Consider the following 27,613-nt stretch of genomic DNA (forward strand, 5'->3'; position numbering starts at 1 on the left):
AAATGTTCTTGATTGGATCAAATGTCAAACGTTCCGGGATGCATTTAAAAGTTTCGATATAATCCCGCATGACTGCTCGACTGACAGGAGCCGGCTATATTTTCGAATTTTCAGACTGAAGTCATCATAGACTAAACCTTTTCCAAGAAGAGTTGAGCGTCTGCTATAATTCGAATATTTTATTTACTAATCACCATTAAAACTACCGCACCAGAATGACTTATCCAAATCGAGAATGAACTATAATTAGTTGCTGACAGATTGTTTCTCTCGCTTCTAAAACAAAGTGCACCAGACATGCTTTCATCGTGCCCATTAATTCTGACTCATTAGGGACGTGATACTGAAGAGCTTTTTTGTCTATTTAATAATTAATGAAACGGTAACTAAAAGTGAAGCAGTCCGTGAGTGAACATTCAGCTCAGCCAAACCGAACCGATGGATGTTTTAGCAAACCAAACCTAACGGAAACATGGTTAGCGAAGCAAGGAATGAGGGATTACTTTGCCACATACGAAAAGCCATGAAAATGATAAGTCCATAGAATGTCCTTCAACTAGTTAGAACGCATAATTTCCGTTCGGAGAAAAACATGATTCGCAAGATTGCCTGAGAGAACAAAGAGTGAAGCCAACCAACTATTTTTAGCAGGGGTTGAATGTTTTATGACGCTTTGCTTTGCATCAACAGTTTGTAAAGTTTTCTCGAAAATTAGGATGCATGATGAAAAGCGATAAACTTGATTCTGAGAAAAAATACCTTGGAAAAATTTTGCAACAAATGAATAAATATTAGATAGCTTTAAAAAGGGTCAGTCAACACACAGACACAAACATTTATTCTTAGAAAATTATTCTAATAATCAATCAGCAGCTCAAACAAAACCAAATAAAACTTCCCATCAAAATTGATACATTCTACACCATTATGGTTGTCAGTAATTGCGCTAGTCATTGTTTATAATTGAATAATGGTGATTGGTGATTGCCAAAGGCACACTCCTTGTGCTAACGTATGCTAAGAAAATTACTAAAGCCAATACCTCACAAGAGAAGCCACAGCTTTACACCGGTCTTTGTCTGTCATCTATCGATGTGGTGTCACAGCATTTCCGGGAAAACATACGTTCTAGCCCATCCTTTCACTGATAAAGCTATGTAATGGGGGACTAAAATCCAGGCCGGATGTGTTGATTCATCTATTTAAACATTTGCGACCACCTTTCCAACGTTTGCACCAGCCGTTCGAAGTTCGAAACGTTTACAATCGGATGCCATTAAGTAACTCACTCCAGAGCAGGCAATGTGGGTGTTAGTTTCCCGGAAAAGGGCGCTATCCGGGACAAGATGGGAAACGATAGCAGCTTTCTGTGAATTTAAAGAAAGCTCCGCATTCTACTATTTCAAATTTTGTGATGGAGGGAGGAGAAGGCGAAGAAGTTTTTCATGTTTTATTCTACGGAGTAAATTTTAGCAGACACATCTTCGTCAGTTATTCGCGTGTGGTGTACGATAGCAACATTCAACCGCGTGGCTGTAAAAACAGGAAGCTTAGGAAGCTTCCATCCTTTTGCAGCCGGGAAACATTAAACTCGTAGTCGCTAAATCAACCAGCCGGAAAACGGGAACAATCTCCCGAGTAGTGTCGATTTACTTCACAGCTGGAACCCTTCCCGTTCACAATCAAACATCCCGTTTGAACGTTTTGCTTTAACATTAAGATATCATGTCCGAAGATATCACGAACGGAATTTCTTAAAGCTTAAGAATGAACCGAATATGTGAGCGGGATGACCTAAACGTATATTTTACCTGGAAAAACTGGCATTCAGCTTTAAGTTAGGTTTCCATCCGAACGAAGAGTCTCAACGTAAAACTCACCCAACAGCACTTTAATTAATGACACTGCACTGCCATCCGCTAGCGACACAGAAATCGGTATCAAGCGTGTGGAAATTATTATCAACATAACTATGAACCGCAATACTAGTTCCATATTCTAAAACCCCCACCCCCCTGCACGACACAATCCACTGCCTCAAGCCCCACGGGGCTTTTGCACGTTTGAGTGAGGAAAGCGAGGAAATATCCACAGTTTGCACGAGAGATATAAATTGAAAACTTGCTCATGCGCTCATTATTCTGCACCGACCGCACCAGGGAAGCGAATACAAATTCGGTGCAGCTGTATCAACCGCCAACAAGATCTGGCCGAGCAGTGATTTAGGAAGCGAGATCCGATTTTAGCCAAAATGGACCACGCTACAAAACACGTAACCTCTAACCCCTTCTTGCGGGACAAAAAATAAACCTCCATTTGCAGATCCCCCATCCCATCACAACCATGATGCCGTAGCAGCAAAGTGGCCGCTGCACAAAGCATAAAACTAATGAATAAAATTTTCCACCAACACCCTAATGCTTCCTTTCCGATCGTCGATACCATAATTGCCATCATGGTGCAGCTGCTCGTCCCCTGCGGCTGTTGTTGCTGGTTCGGTAATGATCAAGGGGCGATTTTTGGAGCTTCGGCAGAAACCACCAACTATTTTCCACGGCATTTTCTCAAGCTCTCCAGCAAATGTATACCCACGCGCACACGTAAAGCAGATACGGAAATGAAAAGTTTGACGTTTAGGAAACTCGTACCACTCACACAGCATATAGCAACAGACCACCATATCGGGTCAAGGGTCAATAAATTAAAGAGCTACTCTGTAGGAGGGTTTAGCTGCAGATTTGTGAACGCTCTGCTCGAAAGTTTTGTTCAATCGAGGAGAAGTTAAGTTAAAATCATAGAAGCAAAATAAATACACAAGAGAAAAAAAAAACATACAAAATCCGCTTATTGATAATGCTTGAAAGAAGCTCAACTTTAATTCTACACACCACTTGCAGTTGAGAGAGCAAACCCCTACATTAAAGCCATATTGACGGGAATCGACCGATACACAATAATGAACGGCGAGAGCCTGTTTTCCATCGATATAGTTAAAGTTTTGCCGCAAGTTTTGACGAGCGTCAAAAGTTTTTCAATTTACGGTCGTTTAATGTTGGAACTTCCGATCACAAAAAAAAAAACATGTTACACGGAAAATGTAAAGCTTTCGACTGAACTGGATGCAACAGATTAGGTTTAGAAATATACAACAGAATGAGATGAATCGTGAATTAACAAGCAATCAGTCAACAAACCAAACATTTTAACAGAAGGACGAACAACCTGGTTTTAAATTATTTATTAAATCCATAGTTAATTTATATGGACTTTTTGCGACGAATGCACATCTGAAAAGTACAAGTAGTGCCGACTACAAAGTTTGCAGCTGTAGCAACGGATACCATGACCGTAACCACATCCTCTGCTCATGTGTGGAGTTCGATGCGGCTAGACCCGGACTCTTAGCAGCCGTTGGGCATCAGGAAGATCCCCGGCGGTACCGATGCACGATATCCTGGGACATAAGGACTGCGAATATGTGCAGATTCTTTTTGACTTCACCAAAAAGATGGGAAGCGTCCTTTGATCCCTTCCCCTCTCCCTTCCCGTAGATTGTATGCACTATCGTACGATTAGCTGATTGTAGTTTGTGACGATTATGCGCCAGTCGCTATTTCGGTGTTAGAATCGATAAAAATTGGTTTAGGAGATCTGAGGTCGTAACTGGCGACTTTGTCGTTAGCGGGATGTCTGGGTTCGATTCTGCAGTAACCTTACATGGTTATTGTAGTTGTCGGTTCCTTGCGTTTTGCTGACGTCAGGGTCGCCAGCGACAACATTAGATCACTGAACCAATTGAATTAGGTTTGGACGACGTGTAGTTGTGACTGGCGGCTTTACTGTTGGCGGAATGAGTGAGTTGGATGCTACTGTAGCTTCACAAAGTTGTAGTGGCTTTCGGACTCGTGCGTTCTGCCGATGGTGGGGCCGCCAACCGCAACATCCAAATGCTGGCAACGATATGGAGTGGCGAACACCACAAAGTATTCGCAAGAAAGGGGTTTTTTTTTTTTTTTTTTTGGGAACCAGTCTTCATTCTCCACGGCACGATACTCTGAAGAGGCGCCAACCCCTTAGCGGAAATGGAGAAGACAACATTAGAACCATCCCTGCGCCATCAACATCCACAACCGAGCTCACCCAGGATAAGGTGCACCTGAATTGAGCGAGAAGGAAATGACTACCCTCCAAATAGGATATAACTTAAATGAGTTGTAAAGCTAGATATAAGATAGATTTGAAGGAATACGACCTGGCAGTCATTACGCAATAAATAAAATATTATATGAACTTTTCAAGATTGCACATTAAATTGACGTGAACAGTTGCATAATATTTCAAACAAGTTTGTCGAGATAGATATAATTTTTAACTGTATACATGTTATTCTACCCATATTTGTGCCATACCATGACTAAAAAATACTGGCAAAACCTGTACACACTATTTGAACGCTGGATTGATAGATCTAAATAGCTGGTACAGTTTAATTCGTGCCAATCCGTGTATACATTCAACATTTCTACATGCCTTTTTACAAAAAGCTCCCAGAAAAAGAACAGACGATGAAAACAAAACTGTGCAGTGCATTCATGGACCATGCCACATCACAGCATTGGAATTCCACGTATACATGTCATAATTTTCCATGCCATTTGTTCTGGTTTTTGTAGTCTCGTGTCGTATAGCGTTTTTTTGTCATTTCTGAAATACTCTTTTTTTCTACTCCTGAATCATTCCAGAAAGAAAAACAAAAAAAAAACAAGCTTTACACGAAGTCCTTGATTTGTCCCTACATTCCATCCATTAGAGCGTCCATGTATGTGCCACGGTTCGCGGAACGTGGTTCCCATTACATATTCTCCACTGTGGGTTCGGGTGTAGCTCACGGATGTAGGTGAAGAGCAGTATTTCTAGGCTGAAATGTCATTCCACATGCTGCGTATTTCAACGCACATACACACACACACACACACAGACAGGCTGCTTTCATATATCTAATCTTTGATCTCAACAGCACACATGTTGTGTCCTACATTGGTATGCACTTTTTTGTGCGCCGTTCTGTTGCGTTAGTGCGGATAAAAGAGGCTACAAATCAAGGTTCGGTGTACTACTTTTACGGTTAACCAAATCGTAGGCATGTCAGCGTGGTATGCAGTAGTAGAATAGTTTCGTTATCACCGCACTACATGTTGGTTGGTAAAAAATTTACTTTGAGATAAAATCTTGTTGGATAAGCTGAAGTGATCGAAGTACGGTGAGCGTCGTTAAACAAATATTTGAGAAAAAGGGACATCTTTTAAAACTTTTCATCGCATACCTGATCGGATCGCACTATGAAAAAAATTATTTATTTTTAATATAATGTCAAGTAATTTACATTATGTACTGTTTTTGAAGTATCATTGTAAAAATTCGTTAAAAAATATTTATAATTAATTATGACAGTCATCGTAAAAAAAGTAATGTAGAGAAAATATTTGTAATCTTCTGTCCTATAGCCTAATTCGAGCGACGTTACTCTCTGACAAGGCATAATTAATATGTTTATCATATTCACGATGATTGAAAATATTACATTCAGCCGTTTAACTACAAAGAAATAAATTACATACTTCATCGTAAATTATTGAATAATTTTAAATTTTCAAAAATAATAATTCGACCAAAACGCTTTTCGTGTTTTGTTACTAGTTCTGTTAGTTACATCGAACATAAATTTACCAGATTAATGATGGAGACGCCTGGTAATTTATGTTCCATTGTAAGAATACATCAACGGACAAAAGAAATCAGTCAATACTATCTACTTGTATACACAACGTAATAATGAAGTATAATGTAGTGAATGTTAATGAATGCTCTCAAACAGCCTGAGATCACAGCTTAGAAATGAAGGTGTAGAAATGACAAACAATTTTGAACGAAACTGACAGCACTGCTTGCGTCAAATTTCTCATAGGCAGAAAAGGCAACCTGCAGCTGAGAAATGTGAATACTTTGTGAATTTTGTTTCATTTATTTAGTAATAATTGTATGGAAATATATTTAATATAGGGAAAATTATATTTTGCGTGTGTCTTCAATTGATTTCTTTTTATTCATTTATTTATTCATTTATTGGAAAATTGCAAAAAAGTATCTGCAGCTGCGAAATGTGACAAAATATCCGTTGACATTTTTCGCACCTTCATTTCTCAGCAGCGTTCTTGAGCTGTCTGGGAGTACTCAATAACGTAATGATGCCGATTTTCAACTAATCGACGTAGTGACGACGTTTTTTAAAGTTTCTAGAACATTTTGTGAAAAAATTGTTTTTATTGAATTGTTAATATTGGATCTCTTTCTATCTATCTTTCTATAATCTACCCATTTTTGCTTTTTCATTAACTTATGTTCGAAATAAGTGAATCTTTAAAATAAAAACAAACATCCATTTAAAAATCAACATAAATTAAAACTATAATATTAAGACAGTGTCCTTTATAAGTGGGAGATGGGCATTTACGCACTGTGCAAAGGTGGGAGATTTTTGATACAGTGTATTACAACACAAACTTAGTTAATTAATGAACTGATAGTAGTTGATCTATCATGAGAAGAAAAAAAACCTTTTTCTCTCACAATAATCACACCAAAGACATAATTTAACGTCCACGAGAAGTACTAAATGATACAAAACGCACACCTGATACGATGTAATATGACCCCAGGAGGACATTTCAACTTATCACATTCATTCTTTATGCATATCAACGTTCCCAGTAAAAAAAAAACCACGACATCTCTCATAAAGCATCAACCCATTTGCGTATGAAAAAGATGTCCTGCGTAAGCATGGAACCGTGTAATACAAAAGGTGTTAAAATATGTTGCCACTAGTCTAGCACCATGTGTGTGGAACATTAAAGAGAAACGAGAAGCGAGAAAAAAAGTATCATCCCCCAAAAAGCACGGATTCACCGTTCCGGGTGCCATAATGTGCAGGGAAACCGGTACCTTCACCACCGGCGCGCGCTACACTTCCGACACCCGGTTCTTCCGGGACGTGATAAGGTACACCGGAGCAGTACACAAAGTGCAGCCTAATCGTACGTAATATTTCTTCGGCCAACGAACGATCCGTTTTCCCCATGGATGCGACCCGCTTCTTTTGTCCCATCTCCCTTGCATCCATCGATGATTACACGGTCGGGTTGCTTTCAACGGGTGAAGAATGGGTTTGTGATAGTATTCTAAAGGGAATACTGTAGCAAAAAGAAGAAAAAAAAGAAATACCAAAAAGCATTTTGAAGGTGAAAAAAATGGCATGCATAAACTGAGGTCCACGGAAACGGAGCACAAGAGAAATAAGACTGCTTTCCCCCCCTTTTTCCATTGCTCGCTTTCCCCGTGGGTATGCGATGCGAAACGATTTCCGTGCAGAAACACACATTCAAATCGGGGGTCTACGGATGCAACCACCCCACCGGTGGTCGTTTTCTGCCGTGTGCTGCTACTCGTTGTGCAGCATTCAAGTACAAACCCACCGCTAACAACTGGTAACGCGTGTTTCACTCGGGGAATGGGTGATGGGGCAATCGAGAAAGCAAAAGACGAACGAGCAGGAACAAAAAATAAACTAGAATTTGTCCTCCCCTCCAATGGTAGAGAAATAATGATGATAGATTTTTTTTCGGCAGTGTGCACTGCTAAATCTGCGCCATTGAGCATCAACATCAGACAACATGTCGCTCGTTAGGTCGAGGACAGATTGGAGCTTTCCGCGGTTGGGTGAAAAATTGACCTATTTTACGTTTGGTGACAGATTGCCATCGCACCGCGCGGAACGAGCTACTGTTAAAAGTTTAATGCTTTTTTTCAAACTCTTACATTCAAGTGACATTTGTTTGGATTCATCTGAAGCATGTAAACATAATATTGAAGGAATAAAAATTACTTTCGCATAAATAAAACGCACACCGGTGACCGCAACTTCTTAAACGCATTGGTACTTTTCTGAGACCCTTGTACACCTACTGTACAAGAAAGTTCAAAAGCCTTCTGCGAAGAACGTCACCAACAGTGCACAAGGTGGTCGAAAGCATACCGTGCCAGCAGGCCAAAAGGCACACTCAATTAACACGTCTTAAAACTTTCACATCCCAACTCACATGCACATGAAGGAGAAGGTCCCGTGGCCGTCCAAGATGGAAAGGTTCACGACGGCACAGTCCAATTAGTAGTAGCTTTGCTCCATCGATTGAGGTTTTCTTATCCTTGGTATGGGCCACACTCTCATCGACCCCGGGACCGGAACCGAGTTCGATGAAGATGTTGCTTGTCCCACATGGTTGTGCGGTTCGTTGCGCATCGATTGCCATTGCGGTGAAGGTAAAAATAATGAGCGGATAAAGGAAACGGGGTAGTTTCCAAGTGCTTTCTTCAGCCCCATGCCCATAGGTTCGAGGACGAGCAGAGAGCAAGGTGTAGAGGTCACAGGGATCAAATCGATCGGTCACAATGTTACACTTTACTTCACTGCAGCAACAATTTCCCGGGCGTCGAGCATCGGTGCAAGAAGGAAAGATCGTGAACAATGCAACGTCAGGTGATGTCTGGTAAGATATTGGTGTCTGGTGCTAGAGATGGCGTTCGGCCTCGGACGACTGGGTGTAAAACTTCTCGCCACAAGGAAAAGTGTACGACGACACCAGTGCAGTCGAGTCGATGCAAACGCGTGTCCTTTCTTCGCCATCATCATTTGCGGTCGGAGAGCAACCTGCAATAGTTTCAGGACATGCTCACACAAGTAACACACATACTATGCGGTTTTGTAGACTGCCTTTTTCACTAAAGACACACCGGAGCACACATGGAACGCTACAGCTGCTACATCGGGAAAACGAGAGCTTGCTGCTGCTGCTGCTGCTGCGTCTTTCGTCAAACTCTTATCGCAAACTATACCGCGCACGGCAATCGTACCCTAACCGTACAGTGTGTGCATCTGTCGGAATGCGGCTACCAGTTTTTTTTTACAAATAAAGCTATGCGGAAGAAATCGTTACAGCTTACTCGCATGCCGGGTGCAACCGGGCCAAAGTCCAACAAAGCTGGAACCCTTGTTGCATGTTGTTCGTCCCTGGAAGCGAACCAAAGAACGGGAGGACTTACGCCGGGTGGGAAGCAGTAAAATCTACCACTTTATTTCCAATCATGCTCGTTACGGAAGTGTACACGGTTTCTGACACAAGTAAGATGTAGCAGGCGAAGAAACTTATCTTAAAACAAAGCGAAACTAACCACACACAGACACATACACAAATATGTAGGACAGGTATCACATTTTCTTCTGTGGTGAAAAAGCTCCTTCCTGCCTCGAAGGTGAATTTTTGGTATGTTAATACACAGCTTGTGGTGGGTGGAATACGTTTTTGCAAAACAACTGACACTATCAAACAACTTGGTTTTGCGACAGGTGTTTGCCTTCTTTGTTTTGTAGTTTGATATTGGATGGGAGCTAGAAAACATTTACATGGGTTTGTACGGCGGAAAAGCATGAAGTACTGGGCGTCTCCTTTATTTTGTCAATACTAAAAACTATATTATTCATTTAAAACAATAACACACCAAAATTGCATTTAAAACTAATAAATAACTAATAATATTCTAAAACGAATTTGGTTAAGGATAATCTTAAACCATGCTCTTTGTTTGAAAAATTTAATTTATTTATCCGTAGAAAGTACTGACGAACAAACTCCAGTAGCATTATCTCGATCACTAAATTTTTAAGTGAAGTACAGTCCTTAAAAAAAAGAAAAGAAAAAACAGTACATCTAAGCCGTTCTAACGGAACGAAAAAGACAAAACAAATCAATAAACTGCTTCCCGTAAGTTACGTGTGGTAGCAATATTCTAGCTAAAACAGGTATATAACCTTTCGGTGCGGCCTCCATCAATCAATCCGGTGACATTTCTGTACTTGCACTTGACACCATTGACCTTTCTCATCTCAACGACGACCACAGACCACCTGTGATGATAAATTGAGCAAATAAAAAAGACAAACAGATAAAATTCCAGTTCACATAATCGCACACGCCCACCTGAAGATAGAAATAGTCATTTTAGGAACTTTACGAGACAGCGAAATCACAGATCCGACCGTTGGTGGGAAGGATATTGTGTGATATGTGTGCCTTAATCCAATAATACGTCCACGATAATGTGGTTGCCTTATTTTTCGTTGATCGGACAAGCTATCTCCACCAATCATAGTTCCACAGAACTCAGGATACATACTGGATGCTGTCCGACCCTTATCCGCGGTGCTATCTCTGATCTCTACCGAGCGTTACATTGGTCACAAAACGTCGTCCCAGGGAGCGCGGGTCACCGGTAACAACATTTCCACACACTCACAAAAAACCCACCAACCATAACGATAATTGAATGAATAAATCAATTTTCTACCAATACAACCATGCATCCTCTCACACGATGAAGTATGTCACGTCCCACATCCGGTCCGAGCCGAGATGACACTGATAGAGAACTTTGGAGAGTACTTTTGTTCCATTTTCCTCCCCCCCCGGATTGGACGGTTGTCTTTGCTTTCCTGGAGCTGTCTCCGAGATCGAGACGCTTGAGAGCGCTACTTTCATTCGAGGTGCGATGCTATCGAACGTTTTCAAACGACCTGTCTGTATAGAGTGTACCTGTGCTACTGACACGGTGCTTTTGGGGTCAGATGTCGATCCGATCGGGTCAGTCACGGTGCGAAGAAAATGTTCACTCGTGCATAGTTTGCTTGCAGGGCATATTCACACCACAAGAGATGTGACAGTAGGGTGTACAGAAATACAAGGATTGAGAAAAGAGATAGAGTGACTATAGCACAATCTAGAAGGTTCATTTAAACTGAGTTTAAAAAGTAGATCCATAGGATATTAATTTCTCTTATCAACTTTACCTGCAGATGAAGCTTTGTGAGATGAAAGTCGTATTGAAAAACAAGAAGATATTGGAGGTTAATTCGCTATTGGTTACAATACACAAACATCTCCATTTAAGCTTCAAAAATATAAAGCCATCACCAGGGGCCATCATAGACAAATCGTTCCAGAAAACGCTTGCTCATAACAGAGACAATAACAGAATAATAGCTTATAGCAAAACACAACCGACTTAAAAAAATTCACAACAAAGATGTAATCGAGTATCATATGCAAACGAACACGAACGAGTTTCTTTTGCCAACGGCGTAGGAGGCGCCACAAGCCCCTTGAAAACTCAATTGAAAAGAGTATTCGCTGGCGTCTTCGGTAGCTACGAACAGAGGAAAAAATGGTCCAGCAAAAAACAATCCTGGCCGGAATCAATTCCAGATTACAATTTCCGGAAGGCATTTTTTTTTATTTCGTACCAAGCTTGATGCAGTACAATCTGGCAAAGAAATGGAAACCAACCTACAGCGGACGTCAGGGAAGTCAGAAACCTGGGTTTGTGAAACATTATAACTCAATGAATGTTGCTTTTTCCTGTTGTTTTTTTATCTACATTGTTCAATGGTTAGAAGAATATTGGCCAAATGCAGTTATTGCAATGAAATAAGCAACACAAACAAATCCTTGACAGAGTTTCCTTTTTAGCAGGCTTCAGTCGCATAGTCTGGCTCAGAAATAATACCTATAATATCAACAAAACAAATGATAAACTAAATAAGAAAACTCAATTCAAGCGCTGGCCAAATACATCTACTCCAAAACGTTTCCCAGCCTTCAGTTGGAGCCAGCCAAGTCTCAGTATGATGAACCATCTCTGTGTCGTATGAAACTTTCATTCCATTTCGAAGCAATGCAATTGCGACTTTCACTTTGTTTCGTGGCAAATTGCATTTGGTTTCAAAAATGCACACTTGTAAGTATTCTTGCACAACAGTTCCAGCGTGCGCTGGGAAAGCCTCCACACGGTATCATACGGAATAATGCCACATGCGGGACACCGAAGAAAAGCTTTCCAAGACTTTGTAAGAAAGATATGACGAGTATGTATGCAGCTGGTCGGTCGCAAGCACGACAAACCCGGCTCTGATGCTGGCCCGGCCGTGAGTGTGAGTGATAATGCTACGACCGAGCCTCGTTTCCCTGTGGCACAATCAAAGAAGATGAGGTACGAGTATAAATCCTATTTTATACGCTGCTTTAAAATACTATAAATAAAGCACAATCTACATGCACCATGCGTACGAAACAGGCTTACGTGTGCAAAGTGGCAGAAAAATATGTACATCTTAGTCGGAAGATGCAGCTGCAACCATTTCTTCGGTAGATTGAATCTGGAACTGAATGCACGTCCGTGAGCGAAATAGGAGAAAGCATTTAGCTTTTTTTGTATTTGAATTTGAATTTATATTACATATTCGTATTATGAGTTCATTTTATGTTTTAATAACAATTTATTGACGCTTTGTGCATTCATTATGAAATAAAAACGAGGAGGACAAGTCTGGAATTCTGCAATGATATGAGCAACATAATAAAAGAAAAGAAAATCGAAGTGAAAGTATTTTCAAAACTTGTACAATAAAAACAATAAAACAATGTAAAAAAAAGCAGTAAATTCGAATTTATTTTTTATTGTTCTTTAGATATTATGGCTTAATGCCATAATTTATTCTTTTTTTTTCAGATAATTCGATATAAAAATATATAGACTATTGAGCCCATTGTAAAATGTTGATACAATGACAAAAGAAACATATAATCATCGTATACAAATGGCATTCAACAGAGGTTAACATATTCATGCACGTATCTCTCTTTCAGTTTCTCCAGCAATTTTCAGCGAACGGAAAACTGTGAGGAAAACAAATTCACCTCACGAAAACAATAATGGTAACGAAAAATCGATTCACATACATCTCATGCGCTGAGTTCATTTTGCGAACACTTCAATGAAGAGAATTTTCCCTCGTAACACAACAACCAACCACAGCACCCACCCCCGTTAGGCGTTTTCCGCTTGAATAAACGAAAAAAAAAAAAAAAACGAACGACCGGTCATTCATTTTGTAGCGATCTCTGCCACCTTTTGCAACGTGAACGTGAGCTGCAGCGAACACTCGACGGTTCCATTCCATAGTTCGATGACAAATAAAAGGCATGTCGTCGATATGAGGTCCCTACAACCACCAATAAGGTATGTGTTCGTTCTCTGCCCGGGCCGAAATCGTTACGGAAACAAATTTCAGTCAATAAAACAAATTTCACACAACAACCCTAGTTTAGTGGGCAACACTGGTGCGACATCACTCGGAAACCCGAGCACATAATCGGTTGACACGCTGCCACGGGAGCATAAGCGTATGCATCCTTCCCGATAGTATGCGTGCTAGAACGCTCCTTCCGACAAAACCCGCGTCGCGTACAACGGCGGCACATCGAACATACATAAACCACCCAAAAACGTTCGATGAATTGTATGTTGACAGAGACAAATAAACAAGGCATAAAGTGGCCACCCCGCCCCCTTTTTCCCACCACGCGACGTGCCTGGGGGATGTTTCATTTTGCACTCTGTGGCTGTTGCGGGGTAAATTCATAGAAAATCGACCTTCTTCTTCGGCGTACGCAAAAACACGCTATCGTGGCAGACTGTTAAACGGTCGTAACTGGGTGGGGAACAAAAGAGAGCATAATTGATGGCTCTCGGTTGCATTTTCCACGCCAGTTCCAGCTTGCTATCGGTAGCGCCTATGGGGATATCCGGACGTCCGTAGAATAATTGGTTTGGGTTTTCCGACTGTGCACCAATGATCCTGCGTGTGCGTGTGTGGTGGTGTGCTTTCTTCCAGCCTGTGTCCATAGCTACCCGTGGGAAATGCTCAAACCCAAATCCTAACGTTGACCGACTTTAAAACATTCCCTACAGACCAATATATGTTCCACTTTGCCTTAACGAATGCTTAAATTGAAACAGATTCGATTAAGAGAAGCGAATTTTAACCTTATTGCTAGCATGATGATCGACATCAACAAGGCTGAAGCGTACCTCAATTATTATTTTTTTTTTTTTTTTGTTGCGTTAAACTTTAAGCCTTTTTGAGAATAAAAAGATTACTCGTGAAACTTCACACTGACAGTAGCTTTGTTAAAAATATAGCTCTATCTAGCATCAGCTTTGGCCAGTATTCTCACATGTCAAAGCCGACAACAAAACAGATTATTAAATCGTGCTACTCACTAGCCAATTTAAAAACGTTGATAGGTTTTAAACCAACTAACCAAACTGACGTCAAAAAATAAATACTAGCGCCGAAAAGTAAAGTACCAGCAAGTGCATTAGAAAAAACAACAACACCCAACTGTCTAATCCACAGTAGCTCAGCTGTCAAACCACCAGTCGAACCGCCAGAACAATCGAACCCGCCAATCTGTTAATAGGCTTACGATGCTGAAGCTGTCTGAGATTATTGCCGAACGGTATATCAACCAGACAAACCAGTCCCTGCCATAGGAACTTGTTCAAAGTGTGCCGAACGTGTGAACGTGCGTTTTAATCCTACCCACCGAATCTGTTTCCAGTTAAAAATTCGGCCACGGGTAAGCTGACAGTGAAGAATTCAATTTCAACCGTAAGCCGAATGCTTTGTCTCATATCGCGCTCGCACACTTTTAACAATACGGGACAAGCAACGTCATCGGTGATGGTGACGTTGAATGATATGTTTTCAAGTTTTCACACGATCCACCATGGATTAGCTGCTAGAAATCGATCAGCATTGCTGCTTGAGTTTGGAGTGTTTGAAGAATTTGAAGTTATAATAGTTTCGATACGAATAGAAAACACTTTGAATAGAAACGTATACTTACTCAAAAAATAATAAAAAATTACAGTACAGACACTAATTATACCACAATAACATGTTTGATATCTTGTTTTACAAAAGTACTATTGTACCAAGCTCTACTGCTTTCTATGGAATATCCATTAGCATGCCTTCTACCGGCATACAAACTGTAAAAGCTGCCGTTGCTTGACGCACAGCATGTCACCGAAAGCCATTTTAAACATAGCACGCATCTCGAAACGCGGCAAAGAAACGCGGAATATTGCATTCCGTGAGATGCAATCTATGCCTTACAAGGATACTCCTATCGCTCTCGGACGAAAAAAAAACGAAAGAAGGGACAGTCAGAAGAATATTTTCCTTCCAGCTTAAACAGAATATGTGCATCAGTCAGTGACGACCGAGAAAGAGAGAGAGAACAACTGACGGCAGCAGATGGATTAGCAACGGCAGCGCTAGTGCTTGTTTCTCCCTGGAGCGTATTATATACCACCAAAGGACTTTCGCTTGCAGTAGAATGGGAAACAAAATGCTCGTCACACCTCTGTGCCACCACGAGCGAGAAAAAGGAAATGCTTGCAGGCAACAATTGTGGTACGGTACACGCTAAAGCTCGTTGAGTGACGCGTGGCATGTCAGATTGGTGCAAAATAATACACTTTCGCCAGAGGTGCATTCACTGCGAATGACATCGACATCGGGGGATAGGTTGTATTGCTTGTGAAATGATGCCGCAGTAACACGCTTCGGAAGGAAGGAATGGAAAAATGTGCTATATACTAGTATAAAGCGCATCGAATAAAAATATCTTAGCGATTAATGAAGGATTAAGAAGCAAATCTTGAAGTAATGCTTTACTGCAACGTTTATCCATCGCTTGTTTTCTGTTGGACACCAACGATTATCAATACATTCCAAAATCCTAAGTTATCAGCACGGTTTATTTTACAACTGCCAAATGAACGCCACGGAACGGTCATGAGGCAAAAGATCAATTTGAAAACACTCCACAAAAAGAATCCTACAACATCGTATTCTTGTTTTTAGCTGAAGTGGACGAGACCAAGCGTCCAGTTTATAATACTCTCCCACTCCATTGCTAAACTGTACATTCGCGTCTAATTCTTAGACATCTTCTCCAATTCCCTCTCCGAAACCGTCTGTCATTGTCGTGTCACGCATTCGGACGTGTTCCAGTTGGTTTAAATTAAATTCCTAATTGTGTCTCGCTGCTTCATGCGCACTTCCGGTCTAATCGTTGGCACAGCCACTAGTCACGAGGACTCGCACGATATACACACACACAAACACCAATGCGAAGAACAAGGCAGGAATCTCATAGAGCTAAGACAGGCCAACGAAATTGTACCACATGTCACATCCAACGGGCACGATGGTACGGAATTGGTGGAACGGTGTTTGTGAAATTGTACGGTAACCAAACTTAAATAGGACTGACATGTCGCAAACCACGAACTGGCAGCACACATTTGGGGCCGGAATCAGGTTCACCAACCACCCACATCCGTCCGCAGAATGCATGCCCGGGTGTGCACCACCGGGTTTTCTAATGAAGCTTCGTTTTTACGCTCGTTTAATCCGCAAATGTCACGCCTCGCAGCCAGAAAATGGATTCTCGTGCCGAGTGTATGCATGGGACGAATTTTAATACGGCAATTTACGCACAGTGCACAATAAGAGCATATTTTAATTTACATCGAGACAATAAGTTGCGTGTCGGGTGATGGATCCACTAACCACTAAATTGATACGACAAGATTTAGATAAGATTATGATAAGCAATGCGAATTTTACCTTGGTTCAATATATTGTGACAGCTCGTAATGATATTGATATTAAGTTTGAGATGAGTTTTGAAGACAAACCTGCAAATGAAAAAAAAGAAATGATTAGTTATCAGATAAATTGCTAGTGATTAAAATAAGCTGATTAAAAAAAATGTTTCAATTATGTTCCTAATTAGATATTCGTTACGTATTGTGCTGTGCTGTCAAGAAAACGAGGATAGTAAGCGCCAAAATGTAGGCAATCTATTATACGTATTCATATTTGAGCGGTACTAACAGAACTGGAATACATTCATGCAAGAATTATTAGAACCGCAATAAAACAGAGCATGAAGAACCTCTAACCAAAAACATCGAACAATTTAGGAGTATATCGCTGCGAACTTAACGGATAAATACAACCAAATTACTGATTGCAGAGAAAATATGTCTTGCAAATTTTGGCCAACGGATTTAGCAAAGAAAAGCAAGATAATATCACAACTTATTTAAAATATTCGAATGAAAAAAATAACACAGAAATTGTTTCTACATACGTGTAAGGTTGGAACAGCTTTCAAATCTTTTTATATAGAAAAGAACCCCACAACAATGTCTGCCAAATAGCAAATATCTACCTTCCCACACACACGTCCCGACTATCAGTATCAGGCACTTATTTCTTCCCAACATATCTTTCCTAATAAAAAATATTTTCATCATCTCGCTCTCTGGTGCTAAAATGCATCCTGCACCCGTCTCCGAAACGAACTGCATTCTACCCAGTTTTGCAGGACTCAGACTACGACGAAACTCAAACTGTTAGCAGTATGCTCACCGGGTGATGGTCGTTATTTTTGATAAACATTTATTAAGGTGCAGAAAATAACTTTTGTCACGTGTACGGCGAAAGGAAGAAGCGAAGCGGTCGGGGACAAGTGTCACGACTTTTCCGAAACCCTGAAGGTACACAAGAAACCATCGTTCCCAGCAAAGGGGGATGTATTCGGGGCGGGTGTTGGAGATAGTCTTACCACTTTCATAAAGTATCCTGTTATCATACGCTTCTGGTGCCGGAAGTCTTACCGACACTAGTTGGCGGTTGCATCCGACACATATATACGAGATTATAGGTGCGAGGTTTCTGAAACAAAGGAACTGACAACCTTTAACCTTTGGAACGGTTAGATGTTAGAGCTTTTCCGCCTTTTTTCTTTGTCTTCAAAAGAGCAAAAATGAACAGCCAGATCGGTAAAACCGACCAACTCGCTGTGAGAGAAGGGGCAAACCTCATGTCGCTTTGGATCCACTCCAAAAGGTGCTATAGGACACCGGCGTCTACAATTTTCACTCACGAACATCTCAAGCTATCCGTTGCCCTGGCCAACTCCCTCGGCAACACAACCACCACCACACACTCTCCCATGGGGTGATATAATTTACCGGAAAGCCGGCCTACGCCTCTTGAAGTCATTCCGAAAGCTATCTGCAAGCTTCGCACGAAGGTATGCGCAATAAACTTTTCCACCTTATTGCAATCTAATCACCGGCAGTACAAGGAAGCTAGAAGCAGCAGCTCGAGTGTTGCTGCGTTTTGTTGAGGAAAAAGTGTAGCTTTTCGCAAAAAGAAAGCTAACGCTGGTACAGAGTACAGTACAGAGCAAGGCAGAACCATAGAACAGCAGCAATTTCCGACGAAGTATTCATATTTTCTCTGCACCGATTTCTAACAACGCAGGTAAAATACACAAGAGGGTGGTTGTAGTAGAAAATAGGTACCAAATGATGGGGGTTTCGCGAGTGTGCAACACATGAAAGATCTCGTTTTGATCTTCTTGGAGCTTCCAGATGCTCCAAGAAGTTTGCAGAGATAAAAGCAAACTATTTGATGACATAAAAACCAAAACGTGAGGATTTCTTGGTAGATTTGAAGATTAATTACTTATATTAAACAGCCTTATCTTATCAGTGTCTTTTATCTGTTGTATATTATCACTAACAATGGCACCAATTCTTGAAACAGAAACTTTACAAGTAATCCAGTGAATTACAATATTCATTTCGAAACCCATTCTCTCGCTATCTTCAAATCAGAACAATCACTAGAACTTTAATGCTATACGATCTTTCAAGCAAACTCTTTAACATTTCGGTTCAATGCGCTTGTTACTGATCCGTAAAGATATACCTTATCCTCCCTATTTACCCTAATCGTCTTTCTGGAGCAAAAGTTTGCCTTTTGACGTCGATTGCCTCCAGCATCGAAACATCAACCAACACCACAAATGCTCGCTTCACTTCAAACTCGCAACGATAAGAAGCACCCATTCCTTAGCATCCCGCGCCTTCTACTAGGAATGTGCGCGAGCAAGAAGGCAGCTGCACAATTGAACAAAAGCACTCCCGAGCGCAAGCAACGTCAATTCGATGCTATAACAAGAAAATTCGAATGCAACTATCATTTGCTGTGACATAAGAAAGCGCGGTTATTTCTTCACTCTCGATCGTTATATGGTACCGTTGCTGGCGCAACATCCTGGCGCTGCTGTGCGAAACCAATATCGTACAACACACTGGATGTACTTTGACATCGGTTTAAAAGAACGGTGACAATAGAGTAGAACCACTAGCGCTCGCACCACCGTCTACAACCACTTGGAAATCGTTAGAGCGCCCGCGAATTTCTTCGCACAATACTGGATTGCCACATAAATGAACAAAGCTACGGCGGAAGGCTCACACCCATATGCGCACCCACCCATCCTTACCACACTCACACGCAAGTACACTAATATCTTTCGCAAGGGCAAACGGAAGCTATCCGTGCTACACGTTCGGTGGCTAGGAGGTAATTTAGAAAATTCGACACAGCACACACACGAGAAGCGTTGAATTTCCGGCTCGTTCTCAACATAGGGAAGCAGCGCGAGAAGAGAAAGTTTTACCGCCAATCGAACAATCGCCACCTAACGCCACACGTATCGGTATGCAGATTGCAGTATGCATGATGATCCTTAACGCGTATTACCATCCGACCCGATTGTGTTGGTGTACACTTGCAGCCCACTAACTGCACACACACACAGCCCATCCTCTTAATGCTTTCCCGTTCGCGTTTTGATATGATCTGGAATCCTGTCTTAATGGAGTCATTTTTTGCACGTGGTTCGTCGTACGCGAAAGTGAACGATTTTTCGCTGCCTTTGGGCAGATAACTGAACACACATACCGCGAGTAGACAGTATATAGGATTTTTCTATGCTTTTCCAGATACTGCTAGACGAGTTGACGGGTGCGCACACCTACAGAGCGAGAAAGATAGAGCTAAAATATTGATAACGGTTATTGTTCGCCGAAATTATCCCATTCTTGCGCGGCGCTGTGCTCCAACGCGGCTTTACTTTGCCGATGCAGTTCTTCTGAACGATGGTACAATTTTGAGACTGTTTACCAGGCAAGTGGAGATACACAAGAGGGCATTATCTTGGAGGTTTGAAAGCATCCTCTTTTTTTGTCTTTTGAAAGCAACATTTTGAAGGCAAAGGTGATAGAATGCAGATGTAGATAAACTACAAGTGTTGTACGGAAAAGATAAGAGATTTTATTTTGAAAAATTCAGTTTTTTTCTACTTTAGTGCTGAATGGATATAAGAACTGTTAACCATCTCAAAGACATTCATTTTAATACTAAAACTAACATCAATCATCATCCACAATAAAACAAATCGATTCGAGCTAGCAACAATCTATATAACCTTCAACGTCTTTGTTCTTGAAGTGAGCATTCTTCCTGTTAAGCGGTTGTCCCTTCAACCGCGCCTTAACACTAGAACCGCCGGACTTTTCAACCTTACTAGAACCGCCATATGGGACAATTTTGTCCCATTAGTTATGTATACATATTTAGCGATGTTTATTACTACCTAAGGGTTTCTTGTAGTACAATAATTAATAAACATCATAATTAGGTATAATAAAGCTTTATTAGCAACTCAGTCAATGATAAAACATCGAATTGAGGTCATATAAACCGCATGCCAAGGACATCGAGGCTAGTTTTCTTTATATTATTATAAAATTATAGGGCTTTTAGTGATAAACGCTTATAATTATTTCTCACAGGGTTGAACGACAGTAACTCTAGGCTTATAGCTATAAATTATTTAAACAATCAAGTGATAAGTAGGGTTTTATGATAATAAAACAAATCTTTTGTTCTAAGCTTTTTGGGTCTACGTCTGTTTTGGGTCTACGTACGTCTGCGGGCGTCTGTAACTCCCTTTAGAAACATTACAAAAAATTTGATGTTACTACAGCTTTAAATTGCTAAAAGAAGAGGACAAAGCTTCGAAAGTTAAAAAAATCGCCTAGATTAATGATTTCAAGCATCTATAACACATTTTTAGGTTTCTTAGAATCAGGACAAAATATTCCACTGCTTCATCAGAACCTAGCTCACGTGAAACGCATACGTACGAAACTCTTTTAGTACATGTTTACATACTGATTTATTACATGTGAAGCATTCGTTAGCACTTTTGCCCTTGTGCTAAAAAGCCTTTGAACTTGGCTGCGCCGACGAGAACCTCCAGCATCTGACACAGGCGAGTTAGCGTTGGCGCTCTTATTTGGGGCTCTCTTATGGGTGCATTCGAGAGATCGTTAAAAATAAATAAGTCAGAAAACTTCATTGGGTTGTCACGACGGCAAGCGGAATGGGACAAAAAAATCAATTCGGCGGTTCTAGTGTTAATGGTACGCTGTCGTCCAAGTGATCGACTCGTGTGATCGACGTTCAGGTGTCGGAATCCAGCCGAACCGTTTAACTCAAACAATCACTATTTTGGGGAATTCTGCTAATGGAGGTGCCGGTCTTCCCACGGTAGGACCGAGGTTCAATTCCCATCTGAACCGTTCCTTTTTAGTTGAGGAATAACTATCCAACTATGTGGTATCGGTAAGTCTAGTACGGCATTTCGATGTCTGGCGTGACAAAGTGGGTCGTTCAGCCAAGAAAGAAAAGAATCACTATTTTCAAGCTTTTCCAGATTGAAAGAAGCTTTAACCACAAACTCATATACATTTGCACGACTCGAATTCACGCAAAAAAAAAAAAGAGCCAATCAAACACCGAGTTTCTTTTTTCTTCGTTTCGTTCGCATCTCTACAGGATCATGATCCACGTACAATGCATTTTTTCACAAGATTAGTGGCATTTCCACTCGCTTTCGAACTCCTCTTTTTTTCGTTCATTTTCACCGTGCTCCATCGGACAAGCCAATAAAAGGAATCCAATCAAAGGCAATCGATACGCCACGGTACGATGTTACGGTGGGCTGGTAGCTGAGAATTTTCGAGATCCTCGAATGTGCTTGAAAGCCACAGATCGAAACGGAGGGAACCGACGTGGCAAACCATGGGGAACTACTACAGAAATATGCACACTCTAACGAGAACGCTTTTGCCCTCCATTCGGGCAGGGCGGCCGGTTTTGGTGATTGATCTCTTGGACTACGGAACACACCTTGTCAGTTTGTGATTGAAACTCGTAGCGAAACAACAGCAAAAAATCGTTGAGATTTTCCGATTCCTGAGCGTTTGCAAAACACGAAAGGAAAGGTATGCTTGTGCACTTCTTAGCGTATCGACTTTTCCATCTCGAGTCTCACTGATTCACTTTGGTCTTTGAACGGTGAGTGTGTACGCATAAGTAGAAAACGACACACGCACCGGTGAAGGCAAAGAAATGTTAGGAAAATGTGGGCCTAGCAGTTGTTGCGGCAGTGTTCGTCGGTGAGTGGTAATGTTTCCAACTTGTGGTGCGTACCCTGGGAAGCAACGAACGGAGTCTACACGACATGGTATAATAAAATCCGTTTATAGGGTGGTTAGTAACTAGGCAGCACTAGCTCCATGCAGATTGTCTGCATGGATGGGGTGTGTGTGTGTTTGTGGGTGAGGCGAATGATGATGAACCGTCCTGTGAAATGAGGATTCGGAAGCATAAAGGATCATTAGGCGGAACAGATGGGACGAACCCGAACTGGTGCACGGGCATATATTTTGTGCCCGAAGTATCCGACGAGCACCCCCGAGAGTGATTTGTGATTTATTGCGATATTTCCTGCTCACATCCTGCGATCTGAGCGAACCTTCGACGGGGAACGATAAACAAGAGGAGATTTAATGCTTGAAGCAGTTGAAGAGACGCTGCATGTATCGGCAAGCGTCTGTGTGTGTATGCCTGCAGGGGTACAAAACTTTGGTGTGTTGTTTTCGGTCAACTATGCCGCATTTTCTTGAGTGGACAACGATGCTTGGGCCACATTCATCATGTACCGGAGGAAACACCAGGCACCAACACAAGCCAGCAACAACAGCAACCTCCTGTCGGACTTACAAAACAGTAACAAACGCCTGACTGACGGGCTGGCTGGGTCTCGTTTCTTCTGTGCCTGATAAAACTTTATTGGACGCAATAAGCGAGGACTGGACACAATTGAAGCCTTCCCTATATGTGCTGAAACAGCATCACTCCACAAATCATTCGAAAATCGGGAAAAGCCACACCGAAGCGAACGGAACGAGGTATCGGAACGGATGAAATTGGACAATGTAGAGGCACAACGCACTGCTTGCACACAACACGAAGGAAAAGGTGCACGGAATGCAATAAATCTAATCTCACCATAGGTTTCGGTGTCGATGTTTCATGCATGATTAACATGTTTTGCAATGTTGGCTCCGTTGGCACCGGCAACGAAAGTACGTGCGGTAGGACCATAAGGTCTCTCAGCCGCAACCAACCAACTAACCAACTAACCCCCAGAACGTCCATAAGCAGCAAGCGGAGATGATAGACCGGAAGTGGGATTTTAAGGATCTAACGCAAACTAATGATCGGGTATCGGCTTATCCAGCCCAAAGACTCGGCACAGCAAGGGTTCGGCTTCGAGAAAAGCGAGTTTTGCAGTCTCAGACCTCATTGTGCTAATTGAATTCTACTGCTACAGTGCTGCTGTTAAAATATATGCATTATTTATGGTGATTACGTTTTACGCCATTGCAACTTTCATGAATTCACTAGAACGAACGGAATTATGTACGGAACTTAGGGTTGGATCCGGGAAATTGAGTCTGCGTTGGAAAGTAGTTTTGCTGGACCTTTGCCATGCAGTATTAAATATGCATCTCAAACGAATCATTCAACGAAAAGAAGAACTCGTTTGCAACGATACTGCTTAATGGAACTCGAAAAGGGGGGAAGGAAAATTATCTGTTAAGCTTTTCCATTACTTTTGCATTACTGACAGCTTGCTTGGTGAAATTGAAGACATCTTTTTGATCGAAAATAATTTCAGAAATCCTTCGCCACCACAATTTTTAAAAATTCTCGGAATGCCTTTCCTGCCTTCCTGGACTCAATTTACTCGAACTTGAATTGTTTACGGGGAAACGATTAAGAGAAGATTTGCTCTCGGTTCCAACGTATTGGCTATAACTGTACTACAAGACCGTCGTGCATTGGAGGATTCATAGTGAGGACATTTTTCCTAGGAATCGAAAACCATTTTACAATATTTCCCATAACATCAACAAATCGTTTTCCTGCTACACTTCTTGCAATTCTTTAATTTATTTTGAATCATATTCACGGGGATAAACATGGTTAACCTTAATCTTCGGTAAACGGTAAAAAATAAATTCTATTTTTCCAAGCAACAAACCTCCATGTCTATGCCATGATCAGATCAATGCCATGATCGGATCACATATAGATTAAGAAAATAATCTTTTATTAGTAGAAACAATTACCAAGCAATACAGCTCGGCCGTACTTCATGAATAAAAGAAACGGTCGTCAACCGTAGCCTAACCGAAAAAAGACCCCAAAGCGCCAAAGTGAGTAACGACTATGGGTTAACTTCAACCAGAATGTGCTATTTTTAATCGCCTCATGATTGGCTAAACTTTAGCCACACAATTTAACTTTTGCCAGATCTTTTTGGACCCACTTTTTCCAGCCAACCTTCGATAGCCTTTTAACCTCACTCCTATGGTTGAGCCTCGCATCGTATTCCTTTCCGCGAAGGACAATTTCTACGAACATCCGCATCACCTGATGCGACTTGTCGGCTACCCTAAAAACTAAAAACGGTTCTATGAGCCTTAAGTAACAGGAGAACTTGGATGCTTTTAATAGAAGTCGGCTGGTTATTGGAGGTCCGAGGTCGACAGCACACTTTACAGGGCAAAAATAACTTAATACCGACCAACCACCAGCACACAGCAGCAACACACACATTCCACCTATTCTATCAACCCATTAACCTCCACTCAAAAACGCACACCATTCAACGTTCGCAAACCTTCTCCACACCGTATTGATCGAGAGGGAAACTTTCGAAACGTGAGTTTATTAAATCCTGCCAGGCTACTTTTCCGATAGCGCCAGCAAAAGATGCCTCTTTCCAGCATGTCAAAGGCAATTAACGCACCCCGGCAAGTACTGGGATTTTTTGGTGGACGCTTGGTATAGAAAAACCCTTAGGCTACCCCAGGAGCCTTCCCTTCACGGCCTGGGTGACGACAAAACTGTAACGATAAAGTTTATTCGAAGCTTCCGAGCATAGTGTCCTTCCTCGTACACGGAATGGATACATTCCCATTAATGGTCGTAAAAGTGCTTTCCAAAGTCACAAAGTAATGGTTTTTAGAACCTATTATAGGCTATTGAAAGAGCGGTGACACAAAAACGAAGATTCTTATTTTCAACATTTTGATTGCTTCATTAATGAACTGTTTTACATTTTGTCTTTCATAAAACTTGCTAATAATTACCTAAAAAATATTCAAGCTTAATGTTATGCAAATCTTTAGATGAAATAGTTTTACAACTTACAAACAGCAAGCGAAAGTCAATATTGCAATATCATTCTCCGAAACTACATCCCGCCAGAGTCATATCGAAGCTTTCAAAGCTTCTCTCCCTGAATGTCAGCTTCAATATTCAACCAATGATTGCCGATTCCCTCGCCATGAATCGCACTAATAATGACAAATGAGCAGCAATAATTAATTGAAGTAAATTGATCCCTCGTCAGCACTTCCCGCTTGCCCTGCCAATTCGGTTCACAACTTAAATTCCACCCGATCTACCGTGTTGAGCAGGAAGCGTAAAGAGCATCGGTTTCTCCTTTCCACACCTTCTGCCCGTCTTCCGAACAAAGTTTGCGCCAGCCATCGTTCCTCGCATCAGCCAGCATCAGTGTGGAAGTTGATGTATTATGTGCGCTGCCTGAAGGACGAGCGCTGGGCGAACGTTTTCAACAAGTCATTCTACTACCGGCATTGCTCTTTCTTGCATCAGATCCTTGGTTTTGTTTCAAAACCCTCACCGGCTGATGCTGTTGGTCAGCAATAAGCTCCCGGGGGGGTTGTACACACCACGGTAAAACCTCTCAGGTAAAGATCTCTCGTTGCTGCCTTAAGAAGGTTTTCTGATTTGTACAACTTACAATTACTTTAGATATGTTGGCGGGAATTGTGGAAAGGATGCGGAGAAAAAGTACCTTGCAGAGCGAATGAAAACTACCTTGAGATTCTCTTAACCAAACAAGCCAATGCAGCAGCCGACAGAATGAAAAGCATGCTTGATTCATGGACCATACAAACACACATACCGCCGCTGCTTTACTACAGAGCGCACGTTTCCTTCCTGTTGCTTCTAGCAAACCGCTCAAAAGGATTAAACTCCAACCTCTGGAATATTGTGGCTGTCGATAGCCGGAGCTCTCGAGCTTTGCCGGGCTTTTATTAAAAGCGTTTCTTATCGCAGTGGCAGGCTCCGCTTATCGCCCTGTTGAGTCTCTTATCTTCATTTGTGTGGTTTTGTTTCGGAAAAAAAAATATTCTTTTTTGCTTCATTTTCTTTCAAAATTTCAAACGAAACTCTTATGCCCGAAAGCACTGGAGCAAAACTTTGCATCGCACCGTCGTTCAGTTTGTGTTTTACGTTTTATAATTCTAAAAATATCCACTTTCGGATGGATTTATTTTACATGACCCTTCCTGTCCGGCACATTCTGCGCCCGGGGTTATGCAATCAACAGCTTGCAGCTCCTATTAACGATCGTGATTACGCTCTATTTTTCATTCACGTGTGTATGATCCCACACTCAAGGTGATTTATTTTTTGTGTGTTGCTTCTAACAGTAACCGATTTGATTTATACGGTGTTGGATTGCATCGAAACGATCGGAGCACCGTTTACCTCGCGCGCATGCAAATAACCGTCGAGGGAGAGAGAGAGAAAAAGAAGTGTAAATAAATAAACACCGTTTATGTAGCGTGGTTTGTAGCGTGTCACGTGTTCGCCTGTTAAGTGGTAAGCAGTGGAAGGAACGAAAAAAAGAAAACCAAACCGTACAACACGCTTAACGTAACAAATGTGCAGGAACGGATGGAAAGACTGCTGCATTCTTTTACCAACCACCACATGGTTTAGCTGCGATAAGGAAAAGCTTATTCTCTCTGCACTGGCAACCCTGGTTACCTCAAACCTCGCCCAGCGACGAAAACAAAGGAAGTGAATCGTGAAAATAGGTTAACTAAATATAAACACAAATGGAAATAAATTTATTTTTGGGAACTTTGGCTATCCTATTACCATTTCATAGTTCACTTGGTGGGTTCTTTTTTGTTTTCATTCAACCTGAAATGGTGCTAAACTTGTCTATTGAGAAGCACCGTACAGAGATAGTTGTTTTGGACTAGGAGTTGGATGGAAGCTCTGCCACCATTTTCCACCCAAGATTCCGTGGACAACATTTAATCGCCTATGCAAATGGCGTCCAGATCTGCCTCAAGTGCACGGTGTCAAGTAGTGGTGTGCGGTGCAAGCAGCAGCTGCGTCTAAATAGAACGTTCGGACAACATTTCACCACTAGTTTAGTTTTGCGAAAGAGTGGATGCCTTTTTTTGCAGACCG

The 27,613-nt window shown here is 41.5% G+C and overlaps 2 protein-coding genes across 2 annotated transcripts in view; one reads left to right on the forward strand and one right to left on the reverse strand.

Annotated features, from left to right (window-relative positions):
• Positions 1 to 8,911, reverse strand: part of LOC126561503 (bifunctional heparan sulfate N-deacetylase/N-sulfotransferase) — a 120,536-nt gene extending 111,625 nt beyond the window's left edge. The window contains exon 1 of the mRNA XM_050217694.1: positions 8,896 to 8,911. The gene's annotated coding sequence lies outside the window, so the exon portion shown is untranslated. The remainder of the gene's footprint in view (positions 1 to 8,895) is intronic.
• LOC126561303 (nuclear pore membrane glycoprotein 210) overlaps positions 1 to 27,613 on the forward strand; it is a 359,207-nt gene that overhangs the window by 73,570 nt on the left and 258,024 nt on the right. The window lies entirely within an intron of this gene.

The sequence above is a fragment of the Anopheles maculipalpis genome, chromosome 3RL, assembly GCF_943734695.1.
Source record: "Anopheles maculipalpis chromosome 3RL, idAnoMacuDA_375_x, whole genome shotgun sequence".
Classification (NCBI taxonomy): Eukaryota; Metazoa; Arthropoda; class Insecta; order Diptera; family Culicidae; genus Anopheles; species Anopheles maculipalpis.